Here is an 11301-nt window from a genome sequence, read left to right on the forward strand (position 1 = left end):
AGGGAAAGATTTCCAAAATTAAACAGCCTTCCTGAAATGAAACCACACTGCATTCAGCCAGCAACTGGAAAGCAGCCACTGTTGGCAGCCTGGTTTCTGAGGGATGAAGCACACTGGGGCAGACTCCATTGAGTTAGTGCAGCTTTGCTCTGTTCACCATCATGAAGCCATCACCAGCATGAAGTATGTCCTTTGTGGCAGAGAGGTTCAACAGCCTTCCTTCCACAAAAGCTGGGATTGGCAGAAGGGGCACAGCTGGGTGTTACCTGCACCCACTGGCTACAGTTGGCAGACACTATAAATTAGAGTAGGTCCAGGATCTTGCTGGTGGTGAAGAATGATTTGCCCTTCAGGTGCAAGAGCCCTGAACCTTGTACGCTGCTTAATCTCCCACATCCCAAGTAACCTAACCGCAGGAGGACATCAATAAAACAGGGCTCGCCAGGGCAGATTCAGCAATGGCATTAGATGCACTCACTTGAGGCCAGTCGAGGTTGCAGCTTCCATGTATTAATTAGGTTGTGAAAAGAGCATGCAAGGCACCATTGGTCCAGACTTCTCAACCACTCCTAATTTATTTACTTGGAGGCTTCCAAAGAGCTCCTGTTTTCATTCTTCCATAGGAGCCATGCAACCAGAATGGCCAAGTTGGATCTTGCTCCATACATGACACAACAGCCTGGCAGAGACCACATCTCGGGCATGGTGGATGAAATTGCAAGTCTTTCCAGTTTGCATGTTTTTTTTAAAGAAGCTGTCTCTTCCACAACGCATGTGGTTACCAGCTAAGAGCAACACTGCATAACAAATTGAAATGGGAAGTTAAAAGAATGAGACATCCAGTAGAAACTGCTAGGAGAAAACATCCAATACTTAATTATACTGAAGAACTGCCATTCACATTGAAGCCTGCAGTAGCTGTGGGTGCTTACGTCCTCTTCCAGTCAGACCATAGTCAGCTGTAGTTGAGCCTTTTGAGCAGGTTGTACTCGTGAGCTAACTTAAGCACTACTTCAGACAAGTGCAAGCAGCTCCTCTTCACTTTCCAGTCCAGTCACCATGATCATGATCCTTTTTCTCACAAGAATTAAGATTTTCCATGTAACAGTCATTTCTGGGAGAGGGCAAAACAGGACTGAATGGCAACCTTTGTTTGGTAGACTACTACAATAAAGAGCTTTCTCCTGGACTGACTGCTTGTGAATAAACTGTTTACTGTATAGTACAGTAGTTATTCATCTGCCTGCTAAGGAACATTTTGTAACTTTGGGGAACGGGGTAGCTCTCATAAAGGCAGCCTGTTTTCAATCTTTTTTGGAGGGGGGAGAGAAAAACATGTTTGCCCCTGTTACTCTAGCTGTTTCATCACACCTTGTGTTTCACATTTATATTTTTATCCTAAAAACAATTGCAAAATATTTTGGCGAGAAAACAAGATCTGAAAAGAGAGAATGGCAGTTCAGGGCCTCTCTCCTGACTCAGCGAAATAAGGAAGAAACATCCCTGTTACCAGAAGGATTTCAAGCAAAGTAAAACAAGTGCTCTCATGTCTGCTGCTTTATATATCATGTATTTGCCTTTAGCTGCAGGGAGGCCTGAATGCAAAAGTGCTTTTCTACTTTCAAGTGTTTTTAAGATCTCCAAATTATTTTCTGTTCCTGAGACCTTTCAGATATCCCACAAACACACCAGAGACAGAACGTTCTCCTGGAGGTATTGCAGCGGTACGAGCTGTAGTGACTGCAGCAGTGTTAGTTGTAATGATACAGCTCCCTCCCAGGTATACAGCCTATAGGTACATTATTCATGCTGCAACAATATCTGAGTCACAGGTGTTTCAAAGTCCCTGTCTTATCACAACATTACAGTGGGGGGAGGAAAGCAGCTGGGCCTCATTAGCCCCAGTTAGGGGCTGTTTTTTGCCTGTACCCATCTCAGTTTAGTTTATACAACAGATATGGGCTGATGTCTCGCAAGAGAAACCCAAAGCACCTGTTCTCCCAGCTCTGCTGCTTTGACAGTGCTCATTCTGTGACTAGGAGACTTCTTTTTTCAGGGTTGCTGTGCTGGCTCTGGATTCAAGAAGCTACACCATTAATGTTAAACTGGCACCAACTGTGCCATGTGATCACTTTGAGCAGACGCTTGCTACTGCTCAGAGACCCACTGGACATCACACAGGGCAGTCCAACTGCAAAACCAGGAGCTGTTAAAAGCTGAAAATATTAAATCAAGAGTGGCTTCCAAACAGAGGCCGACTGTTTCCTATTTCCCTTCTACAACTGGCAGAATGGCACTGGCCGACTCTTTTTGCTATTCAGCATCTCTGTGTAACTTGGTAGATAGTGACACCTTGGAAAAGCATTTCCAAGCAGGTCTGTGTTGAGACTTTGCATTACAGTGATTCTGTTTCCTCTTAGCGCAGTATGTTGATAACCATGTAAAACAAACTCAGGAGAAACGGCTGGTAGTAGTGTAAGAGTGGGATATTATTTTTCGTTAACAAGCCTGTTTCTTTATGCCTTGGCAAGGAAAAGAAAGTGATTACATGGCTTATCCCCATTTAACAATCTACCGCCCTCTGCTGTATTGCGTCCCATCCGATTTCTTAACCTTTCTATCAAAGATGTAATGGGATCTAGCCCACATCCATTGCTCCTGTTTGCATCTTCAAACTGGACTACAGGGTCTGACTGTAATATACCACAGTGCTCAGCAATTACACTCCTTGACTTTTATGTGAAGCATGCATACACTGAGGATTAGCTAGGTTGATTTTCAGATGACAGGGATGTCAGAGCCCCAGCAGAGCTGTACGCTCAGGAAGCTGCTGCCTTTTGAATCCACAGGCTCATAAGCTTTCAGCACTCACTTTCTCTGGCCTCTCGCACCTTCCTTCAGCATAGGCCATCTGCTTCCCCTTCATGGAAGTGGGGCTTGCAGCGCAGCTGTTATAGCCTGGTGGTGATCCCCCGCAAGGCATGCCAGTTGTTAAACACACCCCTTCTGAGAGTACCAGCCTGGTGAGCGCTCTAGTAATATACTGCCTGAGGATTTACTGTTCTGGTTTACTTCTTTAGGAACATGTATTGTTAACTGAAACATGCAAAACAGACATTGCCAAAGGGATTCTGAAGTAACTACTCTTCTCTTTAGATGTCACAAGATATACACGTCTAGACAAAGCAGTGCTTCACCTCCACACCCCTTTCTCACCACTCTGGCGCACTCTTTGGGCATAGTTGCAAGTCTTTTAGGGTAGCCATTATCACCATCATCCTCCTGCATCACATTGCTTTCCACTTCTGGTCTTTTCCTTCCCCTCCCTATAATGGCCAGCAAGAGAAGTCCCCTCTTAGAAAGTTGCACTGTCTTCTGTCATGTGAAACCTCTCCTGACAATCAGCTTTATCAGGTAATGCACGGTCTCATTACTAACATAGAACAAGGATTCTCAAACCAGGGTGCCTTGGCACCCTGGGATGCCTTGAGGTCTTTTCATGGGTGTTAGCACTGTTAAATGGACAAGCATATTTCACAAGATAAACCAGAGATTTCAAATAGGAATCCAGAGTGTTAAAAGCATTCTGATCTGTTGTGGATTTTCTGAGTTTTTTGCAGCACAAGAATTTCTCTATTAATTTCCACTTGTTTTTTTGACTGCAGAAAAGTAAGAGCTGGCATTTTCTGGGGGGGTGTCACGAGTCCAAAAAAGATTGAGAATCACTGGCTTGAAAGGACCTGTTTTCCTAGTTTGGCTGTTTCCTTCGTCCAAGGGTTTTTTGTTACCCTGTGTCACCACCAGTTGAAATAATATATCAAGAGAGAGGTAAAAAGACAACAGAGGCAGCACAGGCAGTTCTACAAATACAAAAGAGCTTGTTAAAGCCCCCAACAATAGAATTCGGAAGCTACACAGAACTTCTCTAAGTTGTCACAAGGTGCCCAATTCTTCCACAAAATCAAACCTGTTCAGTGTCCCTCAGATTGGAAATCCAAAACCATAGCTCTCTTTTGGAAATCCAAGGGGTAGTCAGTGTGTCAGTCTGAATACCCCCACATCCTCTCCCACTGGTGACGTGTAGAGGGTGTACACAGGTGCACGTGCACCCCCTGAGCATGGCAGTGCACCCCCTGCAAAAAGGTGCTGCAGTGCCTGCGGGTGGTCGCCACTCCCCTCCCCCTCACCACTGACACTGCCGGCGGCGTCTGCAGGCGGTCCGCAATCGCTGCTGGCCGCCACTGCTGCCAGCGCTGTCTGCAAGTGATCGCCGACCACCGGTCAGTGCTCACCACCCCGCACTGCCAGCACTGCTGTGGCTGCCTGTGGGAGCTCCCCACTTGCCTCCGCCACGCTCCCACCGCCACCTGCGGGAGCTCGCTGTGTCGCCTCAGCCTCCGGGGGCATGTGGCACTCATGTCCTCTCCAATATTCAAGCTCTCTCTTTTCCCACCATTTTGAATCTCTCTGCCTCTTGACCTTAGAGGCTGTATTTGCCTGGAAACCAGGCCTGCACAACTCTTCTCATGGGAATGCATGCTGGAATATGGAAATATCTTAATGACTTCAATGGCAGAAAGTGTCAGGCTTACACCTGAACAAGCTTTGCATTGCAAACACTCACGTGAGCTAAAGGTTTGCTACAATTTATGGAGGAATGAGAGTATAGCTGGGTTAGATAAAATAGCACTGCATATATTTGTTACTACCTTTCATACAATGTAAGGAGAGGTAAAGATGCTGATTTACTCAAAGAAAATATGGAGGATAAACTAATGATGACATGACCAAAGCAGCATCTCAATAACATAAACTTTTCCTTTTGTTGGCAAAGCTCAGAGTAACAAATTGATGCCATTTCCATGTCATTTATTTTGCATTTAGCCTTCAGTCATCTGCACTTTGTTGTGCTGAACATTGTTGATTTGGATTCAGAGGACATGGAAACCTCATGGTGGAACTCAAAGACATTGGGAATAATACTTTCTTTTATGCTGATTTTGCAATACAACTACAGTATATTATATAAGAGTTGGCTGAGAAAGAGGCCAGTTTTTCAGTGGTTTGTTTAATTACTCATTTGTACAACGGAAAACTTACAGGGAGGAAGGTTTCCCTCCCAAGGCAGCACAGCAGGCACAAAGGCAGTGGGTGGGCCTTCCTCAATTGCAGGAAAGGCTTTGCCCACTTCACCGGGAGAGAACATTCTCATGTTCAGGCCAGTGTACACGTCACACTTCCCACACAGTGACATGCATGTTATAACAACAAAGAGGTGCCATATATACAATATGCACACCCTGGGGACATGCAGACTAGAAAGAGAAGTGGAGTTTGTGGATACTGAAGTTTCAGGAATTGGTTGGACTGAAGCAGACTTTAGTGAGGCAGTAAAAAAGCATGCAGATACTCCCCTGCTGTGTCAGTATAACATGTTTACATAGCATGGCTCTGTTTCCTATAGTGACTAGATCACGGAGGAGCTAATGAGCCTCCGGCTGCCTTGAGACTCATCTGTTCTATTTAGGTACTACAGGCTCATGCTTTCAGCTCCAGAGGTTGGATCTTACCTCTGCTGACTCATCTACAGGTCCTCCTGTTATAGCAGCATTGCATCGGAGAATAAGTCCTGACCCTGTCCATCTGTTGGGATGAGAGATGGTGGTGGTTATACACTGCATGGAAACTGGGCTCTTATAAAAAGCTGGAAGTCAGATTTACTTTGTGCCATTTCACATAAATACCTGAGGTTTTAAAAAATGTGCCAAACCCAAAAGAAATGTGTCAGCTTTGAAGCTGGTTCAAGCACCCTCATATGGCGACCACAAGCAGCCAGTGGTGGGTTAATTCCTTTCCTGATTTCTATCTAAAGACGCAGTCCAATTTTGTTTTATTACCAGAACAAGATTGTAAAGCTAAAATTATACATAATAGAAATACACACTTACCTTCCTCCCAGGGCTGCTTTGAGGATTAATTAGTTAATATCAGCACAGCACTTTGAAGATGTAAAGCACTACAAGAGTGCTCATTATTATCCCTGTTACTATTTATTAGGAACATTATAATGTAAAGGCTAATCTTCACCCTCTTCTCACAGGAGATGTGCTGCCACCATTGTCACCATTCAGAGGCCCACAGGGAGTGGGCCAGAGACATGAAAGGCTCAAATCAGGATTAGGCATGGAGGCACCACAGGCTTGCACAGAGCCTAACTTCAAAGGGGGAAAACAGCCTCAAATACGCAAATGGGTGATTCACCACTACTTTGAAACAAACAACGTGGTATTTAGCTACCCAGAGAGAATGGCCTGGAGGAAGGGAAAAAGAAAGTAATCTTCTTTTATGGGATTGTCAATGGGACCACCAGAAATAGATCAAAGGACCTGCTACTTCACTGCCCCAGCACCATGCAGTTAGCTACACCACTGGAAGCCATCCATACCCACTTTGCACTGATGTAAGTGGCTAGACAACGTGCACGTCAGTGAAGGACCATGCCTCCTAGGGGAGATGCAGACTGTGGAAACAAATCCTTATCATGGTTCTATTCCCTCTGGAGGGGGCAAATCTTTGTCTGAATACATTTTGAAGTACTGTAACTAGATGTGAAGGTGAGGGGAAAAAGCTTAGGGCATCCTCCTGATTTTTGGCCCTGAGAGTAGAATAATTCAGAGAAAGGGAGATAGGGAAAGGCTGGCTGGAACAGATGTAGGCATGTTCTTCCCCCGTCCATGCACCCAACTCCCAATCAGATGAAATGCTGAAGGAGGGGTTGAAAGCAATCCTAAGGCCCTTCAAATGTAACTACAGGTTGACTTTTAACACATTCAGCTCAGGGAAAAGGAAAGCTGCATCAGAATATAACACAAGTTTGAATATAAAAGAAAAATACTTGCTGGCCAACCTGCTTCTCTGAAGACATAATTTCAAGAAGAACCACACTGCAGGCTGAGCGCCCCTTTGCATGCGGCTGCAGCATCTCTTCAGCTCTGAGTGAACGCTCACTCCTGCGCGCAGCGGCATCGGGCACCTTGGGTCCACCTGCAGCAAACTTCACCTCCTGTATCCCTGCCGTAAGCAACCTCTTTCAAGCTGTACACATTCATTGGGCTGATTCAAACCAAACTGGGCAATCTCCTGATTCATTTGCCACAACAGGGTTTCCTCCTGCAGTTTCTTCTTCATGTAGCACAAAGATTTCTGTGAAACGTGGCACAGCTGAGACAAAAATATAAACCCCTCGGAGTTTTGCTTTATTAAGTCAGCTCTGAGCCAAAAGTACAAAGAGGATTCACTGCACCTTCTATTACTTGATACAGCAGTCAAAGCCATGTGATACTGTCCTCAGAATATACGTATCCATATTCTGAAGCATTATATTCACATTTTATCCCAACTGATAATTGCTCACTGAGATTGTGAAGGAAAAAACGGTTACCAGGAAGGGCATTCACAGATTCCTGAAGACCGAGTGTTTAGAGCCCATGTTAACTAAAATCAAAATCCTGTTTAAGACCCAATATAATCTCTCTCAGGAAGCAGCAAACAACCAGGCTTTGCAGGTAGTTGAACTTTTAAGTTCCTTAGAAATCATTTTGAACTTCTGCTAATATTTATGTCTTCCTTGCTTTGACACTTGATTGTAGGATCAGAAGGAGATCACACACAATAACAGTAATACCTACTTGAGATGCAGCACTTCTCACAAGTAGCACTCAGAGATCAGAAGCGACTGGCCCAAGATTATCAAGCAAACTAATAGCATGACAGGGACTAAACCCAGGTCTAGACTCCTATCTTAGGCCACACCATTTCCCTGGACAAAGCCCAGAATGTAAGGAGAGTGATCCTTGTTGACATGCCTGAAGGCAGACAGAAACCACCCCATTCATTCAGGAATAATCAACCACATTGAGATGCTCCCAAACAATACAAGTATGCCTTTACTGAATTTTAAAAGACTTTTATTTTTATATTAGCATAAATGCTTCCCTTGAAGCATTTCAGTTCTGGTGAACATCTGAATCATCAAGCAAATCTGGAATGCCTGTGTTTTTGTGGACTCTGGAATAAATGTATCTATTTTCTCATGTTCTTGCAGAATTTGCAAATCATACTTAATGAGAAGTATTAGCCCAGACTTACTGCAATTACATGACGAATGTTTGGTTTCTGGCTCATAGCTTAAAAAATGCATTGATTTTTGTGATCTCTAGAAAGGTAAAGCTGAAAACTCACGTTCTAATTAGGGGCTAATAGTTTTAGTTCACAGCAATGCAAAGACATTTGTATAAAAAAAAAATCACCCCTACCAAGCTGAAAGTCTGCTGTTGAATTCAAGTTGAGTTATGCACTAAATGTGCATGCTGATTTATTCCTAAACAGTGTCAGTGTCCCTAACAAGCTAATACTGTCACCAGGAGAGCATCCTGGTGACAGAAAAATATACCTTCCTTACTACAGCAAGAGCCAGGAATGGCACACCGGGCAGGCAGGGAAAGTGGGATGTGAAATACATTCATCCATTTACAGAATCACCTGCTGAAAGAAATGCTGGACACCTGTGGGATGGTGGACCTACAGGCACGTTAACTGCTTCTCCCAAGCATACCAATGCCTGGAACTAACCCTTAACACTGGAAAAGCAAAGGTGCTTCATCAGCCTGCTCCAGGCCAATTAACTCCTTTGGCAAAGATCCTCATTGATGGGCAGTAGCTGGAGAATGTCGAACACTTTGCATACCTCGGCAGCCATCTCTCAAAGAAAGCCACCATTGACAAGAAGATCTAGCATAGGATTCAATGTGCCGGCTCTGCCTCTGGAAGTCTGTAACCCCAACTCTTTTCTATGACTGTGAAGCTTGGGTGAACTACAGGAACCACCAGAAAATCCTGGGATGGCTTCACCAGCACTGCCTCTGGAAGATCTTGGACATAAAGTGGGAGGATTGTCGCACAAATGCCAGTGTCCTCACCAGCACTAATGCCACCAGGGTGGAAGCACTGATTATTCAACATCAGCATTGTGTGTGCATGTCTGATGTGTGTATACCAAAACAACTGCTATACTCCCAACTCAGCCAGGGACAAAGGACAGGTGGGGGCCAGAAGAAATGCTTCAAGGACATCCTCAAGGCAAACATTAAGAAGTGTATCATTGACACCACAAACTGGGGAAAAATAGCCCAGGACAGGGCTACATGTTGACACCTTGTGAGAGAAGATACATTTTATTTGAGGAAAACCATCTCACCCTGGAGGCAGAAAAACGACAGAGACGGAAGGAAAGTGAGCAAGACTGAGAAATCTGCAGTTCAGCCCTCCCTTTAACTACCTGTGGCATCTGCCAGAGTCTGCAGCTCTAGCATCAACCTTCTTAGCCATCAATGGACTCATCTACACCCCCTTACTTGACCCATGGGAGCGATTATCCATGACCATGAGGGATTGCTGCCACCACCCAATAATTTGGCACTGGTTGCACTAAGAAGGATCCCTACATCAGAAGAGGAGCTGGCCCAGTACCTTGCAGTCATTGGTCAGGCAAGCTTTCTTTCTGGAGAACTAGGCATTTGATATGAAACCCAGGTGAGCAAATGTAACAGTTTCCACTACAACTTAATGTGCTAGAGTGTGGGCAATACAATGCTGACCATACTGTGCCCTTCAATAACTCCTTCCAAATGACAGCACCTATAACCAGGAACTACCAGCTCTCAACTCTCCATGGAGTAGCTGAGCACTGTCATGCCATTTTATAAAGACCCACACAGTAAGTTCTGGCTATGTCAGCCTCTTTAAACACTTTACCCAGAATTACGACAAAAATCCTCCTCTGCAGCTTCCTGCTGTTTAAAGGACTTCACAGATACAAGCTACATGGGAGAACAAGTCAGGCAGCCGCAGCTCATAGGAAATATCACCATGAGCTCATCTCATGAAGTCCCATGGAGCACCTATACACATGCAGCAAAGTTGCTCCAACACCCTGTAATTACAGCACATCAGAGCAGACTCGATTAATTGAGTCTGCTGGAGCACAGTAATTAGTGCACTCCAGCACATTCTGGTGTCTCATGTATTAGCATCCCCATGCTAAAAAATGAGCTTAGTTAAAGCGCCCCTGCCACCATTTTTCAGAGCAGGGACACTGACTTACAAGACGTTCCAGGCACTTTAATCAGAGCGGCTCTGAGAGGCGTCTAATTAAAGCACCCCTCCCTCCCAGAGCACATGTATATGCCATAGGATAGAGGGAACAATGCAGTGGGAGGACAGAACAGCCTTCCCATCCCCATGGCAGCAGAAATGAGACAAAGGAAGTGTTATCAGCCATTTTCCTTACCCTTGTGGATAGTCTTGGCCATTCTTCATTCTAATACAATAGCAGTGAGCACTGACATGACCACAGACATCTGGGCCATTAATACCCAAAGCTTGCTATTTACTTGTGAAGGAATGTGTCAAATGTTAGAGCACAGGACCAAGAGCCAGGATTTCTGGGTTCCCAGTTATCACTAACTGTGTAACCAAGGGTAAGTCACTTAACTTGTCCATGCTTTAGTTTCCATCTACCAGTGTGGAGATAACTGAAAAGGTGCGCATTTCATAGATTTCATAGACATTAGGGCTGGAAGGGACCTCAGAAGATCATCGAGTCCAGCCCCCCGCCCAAAGGGCAGGAAGTCAGCCGGGTTCATAGGATCCCAGCAAGATGAGCATCCAGTTTGCTCTTGAAGGTGTTCAATGAAGGCGCTTGAACCACCTCCGGTGGCAGGCTGTTCCAGACCTTGGGGGCTCGGACAGTAAAGAAATTCTTCCTTATGTCCAGCCTGAAATGATCTTGAAGTAGTTTGTGACCATTCGACCTCGTCATCCCTTGGGGCGCTCTGGTGAACAAACGTTCCCCCAGATACTGGTGGTCACCCCTGATAAACTTATAGGTGGCCATCAGATCACCCCTGAGCCTGCGCTTTTCCAGGCTAAAGAGCCCCAGGGCTCTCAGCCTGTCATCGTAGGGTCTGCTTCCCTGACCTCTGATCATGCGCGTGGCTCTTCTCTGGACTCTCTCAAGCTTCTCCACATCCTTTTTGAATTGTGGAGCCCAAAACTGGACACAGTACTCCAGCTGCGGCCTCACTAAGGCCGAGTACAGGGGGAGAATGACGTCCCGAGATTTGCTTGAGAAGCATCTATGGATGCAAGCCAGCGTTTTGGTCGCTTTACTAGCCGCCGCATCGCATTGCAGGCTCATGTTCATCTGGTGGTCAATGATGCCCCCCAAGTCTCTTTCTTCCA

The sequence above is a fragment of the Alligator sinensis genome, unplaced genomic scaffold, assembly GCF_000455745.1.
Source record: "Alligator sinensis unplaced genomic scaffold, ASM45574v1 scaffold170_1, whole genome shotgun sequence".
NCBI lineage: Eukaryota > Metazoa > Chordata > Crocodylia > Alligatoridae > Alligator > Alligator sinensis.